Genomic DNA, 9,223 nt, shown 5'->3' with positions numbered 1-9,223 from the left:
ACCCAGTTTTGATTTATTGTAGAGATGAGGTCTCGCTGCCCAGGCAGGTCTCGAACCCATGGGCTCAGGCAATCCACTCACCTCAGCCTCCCAAAGGCGCAGGATTATAGGCTGAGCCACTGAGCCCGGCTTGCAAGTGATTTTATAGGGTAAATTCCAAGTATTGAAATAATTAGGTTAAAGGATACATGCATTTTCAATTCTGACACCAAGAGGCTGCCCTCTAAGAGACCACTGATTATATTCATGTCCATGGTATATGAAAGTACCTGCTTTTTCATACTCTTGTCCGTCTTCTCAAACTAAGGATGTTTGGACAATTTTATACTTACTTATATTCAAAATAGTATGGTTTTATTACAAACTACTTTTTTTTTAAGAGACAGGATCTCACTATGTGGCCCAGGCAACATACACAGACTCCTGGGCTCAAGTGATCCTCCTGTCTCGACCTCCTAAAGTGCTGGGATTACAGGCTAAGCCACCGTACCCGGCTGCCACACTCCTATTTCTATGTGACTTACCTTGCGAATCACAAGTACTTTTTTTTTTGAGTTGGAGTCTCACTCTGTCACCCAGACTGGAGTGCAGTGGCTGCTCCCGGCCACCGCAGCCTCGACCTGCTGGGCTCCAGCAATCCTTCCGCCTCAGCCTTCCAAGTAGCTGGAACTACAGGCACGTGCTACCATGCCTGGCTAATTTTTTGATTTACTGTAGAGATGAGGTCTTGCCAAATTGCCCAGGTGGGTCTCGAACCCGCGGGCTCAGGCAGTCCACTCACCTCAGCCTCCCAAAGTGCGGGATTACAGGCTGAGCCACCAATCCCGGCCACAAGTACTTTTTTAGTCATATAGTCTGAAGATTAATGAGGAACTATAGTTATCTGTTACCTTCCTTGCCTAAAATAGGTATAGACTAAAATGACTAGGAGAAAGGTGAGCAACCTCCCCAAAGAAGGTAAAGTACATACAAAAAACATTCACATAAAAAGAAAAATGATTATGCAAAGGCATGTTAGAAACAAGGGGATACCATGTTTCACCTGTTAAGTTGGGAAGTGAAGTAGGAGTGTCCAAGGCACCTGGCTAGGAAGTGGGGTCGCCCTGGTTCTGAACCCAGTTCTGGCCTCAAATCCCAACTCATGACCGCTGTGCCTGCTTGGACACAAATTCCAGCCTCGTTTGAAAACAGGGTGGGGTGGTTATCAACCCACCTTATTTACTTTCCACCGTTGCTGGAGAACAACAAAATGCTCTTTTGTTGAAATTAAGTGAATAACTAATATATGTAAATGATTAAACTTGACCTGACTGACATATGAGAACAAAGGACAAAAGCCTCGTTTCTTGAGGTGTGTTGCTGGCTATGAGTTTACCAAAAATGTTTACAAGGGATTTTACAGTGAAGATGCAGGGCTCTCATTGCTAGAAACTTGGGAACTCATCATCCTGACTTCACGGCAGAATATCATGTGAGAGACCCAAGAGATTCAAAAGAAAACTATACTTGCTGTAAAAGAAACGTTCATTGCATTTTATATATATTCCTGACTCACGTTCACTATATTTTATAAATTCTTAGTATTTTAAATCCTACTTCAGATCCCGTAGAACTAGGCACATGTCGGGTGCCGGGTAGTAACTGATTGTATAGTTATACAATGTTTTAAGCAGTGTTTGTACTTAGAACTTTGTTAAGCTTTTGTTTGTCCCAATTGCCATGCTGGCTTCTTTTGCTTTCACAACTGCTGCTAGCAGTGTGTGAATGTTAAGCAATAAGCCCCTCCCGGACATTCCTTTGCTCAGATTGCAGTAGACTCTGAGGTGCTAGCCACTCTCCTGGTGAGCTCTATGTTGGTTCAAACCTCCGGCTCCCATGCCAAAGTTAATTTACACACAGTGACTGTGTAAACCTAGCTTATCTGGCATTCCATTCCGCCCGTTGGGCAGTTACTTGTCCATCACAAGTAACTAAGCCAGAGCCCGCGCAGATCGAACTCGAATCAACCAATCAAAGTCTTTGTAACTGCGTCATATAGTTTTTATCCAATCCTGTGTGTACAAGTTTGTAAAGCTATCCCACCCCTTCAGAATTATGTATAAAAGGTGCGTGTTAACCTTTTATTCAGGGCTCTCGTCCCTGAAGTCGCTGTGTCGGCTTCAAACGTGAGCCCAGACTCGAGCCTGAATAAAGACCCTCGTGTGTTTGCATCGGAACTGGCTCTTTGTGGTCTCTCGGATTTAAAATCTTGGGTTTAACAAATGTGCAGCACGTCCATTACTCTGGAAGCCCTAAATTCAGCCCTGATTAACAGATGAGAACAGGTCTCAAAAACACAGGATTGGTGTCTCCAGTGTTTAAACCCGACAGTACATGGCATAAATCCTCTTCCAGGTCAGCAAAGGACTTCTTAAATCAGTGTAGTAGCATAGCCTCAGTGCCCGCTGAAAGCCCTCTGTAGTCTGCAGTTACCCCAGGATGTAGAGATCCTTAATGTGGCCTTCAAGGCTTTGTGTGACCTGACCCCCAAGTGCCTCTCTAGTTTCCTGATACTGGTCCTCATTAAAGTCCAAACTCGCTGCCTTCTTGCCTTCTCTCAGTTCCTGGAACATGCTGTGCTACTTCCAAATTGGTCTTTACAAATGCTGCCTGGAATCCTCTTTGTGGGGGGCCAACCCCTGGAGGTTTTGGGGAGTCCCTGGAAAGATGCGGCGGTGTCGGCGAAACTGGAAGGGATAGATAATAAAAGAAAGACTGGACTCTGTCTAGTGCAGAAGCCGATTCTGTAGGAGGGATAGATATTAAAAGAAAGAAAGATGGAGGGATAGATATTAAAAGAAACAAAGAGAAAGAAAGAAAGTGGACAACTGTTCAATGGATTGAGCAGAAGCCATTTAATGGGACCAACTGTAAGTCTTTTATCCCAAATTTTCACAGGTTAAATCACAAGACTTTCACGTGAACACAAAGCCAAGTGGATGAGGGGCATCCCCCACCCACCAAGTGTTTCCTCAAGCATGAGGAAGGACAATCCCAATTAAATCACAAGACTATTACGTGAACACAAAGCCAGGTGGAGGAAGGGCGTCCCTCACCCACCAGGCATTTTCCCAAGCGTGAGGAAGGACAATCCTAAAATTATCTCACTATTCCTTATGCTTGGTTTATGTTCCTCAAAAGCAATATAACAATTTTAACATAATAATATTCAAATAATAACTTCTAAAGCTTATACATACACAACACCTAATGACTAACTTAAATCCTAATACCTTTCTATTTTGTGCTAATTTTACCTACACTATAGAAACTCTTAATTATAGCTCAAACCAGTTCCTAAAGAATGTGGCCCAGTCCAGAGATCACGCTGAGCCATTTCTAGGAACAATAGATTACAATCTCTTAACAAAATGGCTCTTCTAAAATCCTATATATCTATCTTAATTTCTATAAAAGTTTCTAATTCCTAATCCTAATATATAAAGCTGATCATCAGCAATAAAGTTTCTAAAAATAAAATCCAAATATAAACTGTAAATTGTACTAAGGCCAAAACCACAATAGTAGAAAATGGGAACAATGAAATTTTTAAAGTTTGCTGTATTCTTATTAAACCTCAAAATATCATGATTGATCATGCTTGAACTAACATAATTCCCTGACATTAGGATGACCTATTCTACAATACCTTCTACAAGTAAAATAAATTCAATTTCTATAATAAGTAGAAAAACCCTACACTAACTGTATCTAAAACCGGTTTAAAGGAACGCAGCCCAGTTCAAAGTACATGCTGGGCCCTTAGAATGTGGCCCAGCCCAAAGTTCGTGCTGGGCCATTTCTGGTAACTCTAGATAATCATCTATACCATCTAAAGCTGAAAACAGCTCTCCGTATGTATATACTAATTCTACAAATATACTTTTAAATCTTATAAGGAAGCGTGTACCGTATAGAAGACTCCCAAATGTGACCTGAGTTTGAATTATATCTAATACCCAAGCCAAAACTGCAGTTCATGGGAAATAGGAATAATGAGTTTCTAGAGTGAGCCGTGCCTGTCACAGTCACAGAGGCTTCAGCTTAGGTAGGCAGAGATCCTTTTGGCTCAAATGAAAAGGGAGCAGGGAATGGGGTCAACAGCTCCCGAAAGCGTCCTAGCGGTCTCAGGGTCCACGGCCCACCTTGATCCCTAACGTTCAGGTGGGCCTCTGTGGCCGGCTCCCAACACCTCTTCACCTCCCACTTTCTTTGACAATAACCCATTCACCCTCAAGGTATCCCTTAAGTGACCTTCAGGGAGTCCTTCCCACACGAGGCTAGATGTTCTTATACTACTCTATTGCAACAGTACAATTGTGATAAGAACAACATCTCTCTCTCTTTCTCTCCCCTTCACTCCTTTCTCTTTTCCTCCTCCCTTCTTTCCTTTTCTTTCTTCTCTTTTTTTGGAGACAGGGTCTTGCTTTGTTACCCAGGCAGGAGTGCAGTGGCACAATCATAACTCACTGTCACCTCCAACTCCTGGGCTTAGGTGATCTTCTCGCCTTACCCTCCCAAGAGCTGAGATGACAAGCATGAGTCATCATTAAATTAGTTATTATTCAGACCAGAACCTTTACCATCTTTATGAATAGCTTGCCTACAATTGTAACGTTTAAGTGAACGCTCCCAAAACAACAGAATTATCTTTTGGAGGGTGGGCCCCTTGTAGTACAGGCTCATCCTGCTAGGTACGTGTTCTAGGAACCCACTGGCATCAGTGCACCCGTTAGTATTGTTGTGAGAGACTGTGTTGGGCTTCAGTGAATTTTTTTTGGAGATGCTTTCAACACGTTTGCCCATATCAAGATGGGTGGTTTACAAGTGCACGTGCCCACACCATGCTGAACGTCCAGCAGTTTTTGACGTAGAATGGCATGACCCCCATGCCCCACTTCCCTGTTCACCCGCTCTTGCTCCCAGTGGTTGTTTTTGTGTCTCTAGATAGAAAAAGTCCTCAGAAGGAAACGTTTTGCTGATGTGGAAGAGTCAAAACAAAAAGCAGCAGAAGCACTAAAAGGCATCCAAACTGACAAGTCAAAAGCTGTTTTGAGCAGCGGTAAAAGTGTCTCAGTAGGTGTATTGCATCAAAAGAGAGTACTTTGAAGGTGACTGAAGTTTAAATGTGTGTGTGTATTTAAGTGATGTATACCCTCTATAAAAAAGATACCTGCACACGTATGTTTATGGCAGCATTGTTCACAGTAGCAAGATCGTGGAACCAACCGTGCTGCCCATCAAAAGAGGACTGAATTTAAAAAATATGGTGCATATACATGATGGAATATTGCGTAGTCATAAAGAAGAACAAAACCATGAACTTCACAGCAACCTGGATGGACTTAGAGTCTATAATACTGAGTGATCTATCATAGAAACAACCGACTATCACGTGTTCTCACTTATAAGCGGACCTTGAACAATTATTGTAATACTATAAGAAAAGGATTGGCAGTAGCAGGAAACAGCCGGGAGGGGGACAGGGAAGAGGGATTGGCAGTAGTGGGAATCTGCCTGGGGAAGCGGGGGCACACATCTCATCAACAAGGGTACCTGCATAATGCACATTTGTATACCTAACCCTGAATTGTACCCCACATCTTTAAAATAAAAAAAAAAGCAAAAATGTATGTATATATACTTTTCTCTTTCATGTTTGTCTCTTCTATTAGACTGGACCCTTCATGTGGCCAAGTACTGCAGGTGTCCTCCATAGCGCCATCACAGACAGAATGCCTACCAACTAACGAAATTTTGACAACCACTCGTTAAACCAACAATTGTAAAGAGGTTCTTAGGGTTAGGCAACGTGGACTTCTATATTTACACACCGTACCATAAAAGTTCCTTCTTTTCTCTTCCCCTGAATGTATACTTCTATACAAATTCACACACAACTGAGTTTTTACAGAGCTCTTTAAAGCCCATTCATCAGCTCCCTGATTTCGAGGACCGTGACTATCAAAAAGCCAATTTCATTCTTAGTCTGGTGGTTCTCTTCACATTTTTCAGATTTTTAATTTCTTACCCTGCTCAGTCATCTCCTATTCCTGGTCCCTCTTCTCCAATTGTGCGTTTTCTTTGAGGAATCTCAAATGGGTTAGAAAATTTCGAATCATCTTGAGACCAACTAGGACCATTTCTAGGATTCCCTGCTTAAACTGTTAACAAGTAGATTATATATGTATTTTTCAACTTTATTGAAGTGTAATTGAAATACACTATGCAGCATATAATTAAAGCATATAATTTAATTTGTTAGGTTTATGCCATGAAGCCATCACCATGATAAAGATAACAGGCTGGGTGCAGTGGCTCATGCCTGTGATCCCAATCCTTTGGGAGGCTGAGGCGGGAGGATTGCTTGAGTCCAGGAGTTCGAGACCAGCCTGAGCAACATAGCAAGGCGCTGTCTCTACAGAAAATTTAAAAATTAGTCATGTGTGGCAGCATGTGCTTGTAGTTCTAGTTACTCAGGAGGCTGAAGTGGGAGGACTGCTTGAGCCCAGGAGTTTGAAGCTATGGTGAGGGATGATTGCATCACTGCACTCCAGCCTGGGCAGCAGAGTAAGACCCTGTCTCTTAAAAAAAAAAAGAAAGGATAAACATTTCTGTCACCCTCAAAGTTTCCCTGTGTCTCTCTCTGTATAATACCTCCCTCCTTCTACCCCTATATCCGGACATCTACTGCTCTGCTTTCTGCCACTACAATTTTCATTTTCTCGACCTATGTATAAGTGGACACACATAGTAGGAGTTCTTCTGTCTGGCTTTTGAGTTTTTTTTGAGTCAGAGTCTCACTCTGTCGCCCAGGCTGGAGTACAGTGGCACACTCACAGCCACCGCAGCCTCGACCTGTTGAGCTCAGGCAATCCTTCCGTTTCAGCCTTCCAAGTAGCTGGAACTGCAGGTGTGTCACCACGCCCAGGTAATTCTTTTGATTTATTGTAGAGAGAAGGTCTCACCGAGTTGCCCGGCTGCTCTCGAACCCGTGGGCTCAGGCAATCCTCCAGTCTCAGTCTCCCAAAGTGCTGGGATTTTAGGCATGAGCCACCATGCCCAGCGGCTTTGGAGATTTATCCATGTTGCGGCGTGTGGCACCGTTCCTTTGGATTGCTGAGTAGTGGTCCATTGTTTGGATAGAACACAATGTATCCATTCAACTGCTGATGGATGTTTGAGGTTTTTATAGTTATTTTTGCTACAACAAAGTTGCTGTGAACACATTGTATAGGTTCCTTTGTGAACATAGGGCTCTATTTCTCTTGTGGAAAAGACCAAGAGTCGGTTTGCTGGTTTGTATGCTAGGTGGATGTTTAAGTTCGTAAGACACCGCCAAACTATCTTCCAAAGCGGGTGTGCTATTTTACTTATGGAGAGTTTCACTTGTTCCACATCCTCAGCGAAACCTGCATTTTCCCCTAAGACATTAAAACGGGCGTTTAGTGCTGTCTCGTTGTGGCTTTAGCTTTCATTTCCTTGTTGACTTTGTGTGTGTGTATTTAGATTCCTTGGGCTTTTCTGCATAGGCAATCTGGCATCAAATCAAACAGAAAATGTTTTCCTTCTTTTGTTCCAATCTATGTTTTTCATTTCTTTTTAAATTCTTTTTAATTTTTATTTTATATTCAGGGGGTACACATGCATATTTGTTACATGGACATATTGTGGAATGGTGGGGATTTGGTCTCAGGTGGCTCATACCCCAAACAGTGAATACTGTGCTCCATCGGTAGTTTTTGAACCCTAACCCGGCCCCCTAACCTCCCCTGTCCACTTTTTTTTTTTTTTGAGTTGGAGTCTGTCGCCCAGTCTGGAGTGCAGCGGCACACTCATGACTACCGCATCCTCCACCTGCTGGGCACAGGCGATCCTTCTGCCTCAGTCTTCCAAAAAGTTAGAACCACAAGCGCACACCACCACACCCTGCTAATTTTTTGATTTATTGTAGAGATGAAGTCTCGCCACGTTGCTCAGGCTGGTCTTGAACCCTTAAGCTCAGGAAATCCTTTTGCCTCCACCTCTCAAATTGTTGGTATTATAGACATGAGCCACTACACCCGGCCCTCTGTCAATTTTTGATGTTGAGTATCTTTTCATGTGCTTATTGACCACTTGTATATATTACTTTAGAAAGTGTTCACATCTTTTGCTCATTTTCTTGTTGGGTGTCTCTTCATATTATCGATTTGTTAGAGTCTTTTATATATTCTGGAGACCTGTCTTTTGTCTGACAAATGTGTTGCAAATATTTTCTTGTTCAGTCCGTGACTTCCCTTTTTTACTTATTGGTGTCTTCGAAGAGTAAAAATTTTTTTATTTTGATAATAGTCACAAATATATTGTTTCCTTTTATGGTTCATAATTTTTCTGTTCTAAGAAACGTTTTTCAAGTCCAAGGTTACAAAGATTTTATCTCCTGTGTTTTTTAAAGGAAACTTTATAATTTTCGATCGAGTCTGTCATTCATTTTGAATTAATTTTGAGGTTGAATTAAACAGGTGTCAGTGTTCAGTTTTCTCACACAAATGTCCAGTTGATCTAGTACCATTTGTTGAAAAAATTTTCTCTCTTCATTGAATTGTCTTAGCAATTTTGTAAACAATCAGTTGACCAATTATGTTTGTCTATTTCTGAATAGTTTATACTGTTCCATTGCTCCTTATGTCTTTTTTTTGCCAATACCAAACTATATTGATTGCTGTAGCTTTATAGTAGGTCTTGAAATCAAGTAGAGTAAGTCCTCCAACTTTGTCCTTTAAAAAAATGTTTTGGTTATTCTATGTTGCTTGAATTTCCATATACATTTTAGCACCAGTTTGGCTACTTCTATAAGAAAGTTTGCTGGAATCTTGACTGGAATTGCATTGAATCCATAGATCAGTTTGGGAAGAATTGATATTTTGAGTCTTTCAATCCTTGTACATAGTATATTTTTTTCATTTGTTAAAGTTTTAAATTTGTTTTAGTAATTTCTTTATAATGTAGAGATTTATTTCTATGTGTTTTTGGCATATTATCTTTGCAGTTGTTTTTTTTTTTTTTTTTTTGAGTTGGAATCTCACTCTGGCACCCAGACTGGAGTGCAGTGGCCGCTTCCGGCCACCGCAGCCTCGACCTGCTGGGCTCTGGCGATCCTTCCGCCTCAGCCTTCCAAGTAGCCGTAATTACAGGCATGTGC

Source organism: Carlito syrichta, unplaced genomic scaffold (assembly GCF_000164805.1).
Source record: "Carlito syrichta isolate Samal-C Ts95f unplaced genomic scaffold, Tarsius_syrichta-2.0.1 Scaffold314525, whole genome shotgun sequence".
NCBI lineage: Eukaryota > Metazoa > Chordata > Mammalia > Primates > Tarsiidae > Carlito > Carlito syrichta.
Note: the sequence above shows the minus strand (reverse complement) of the source record.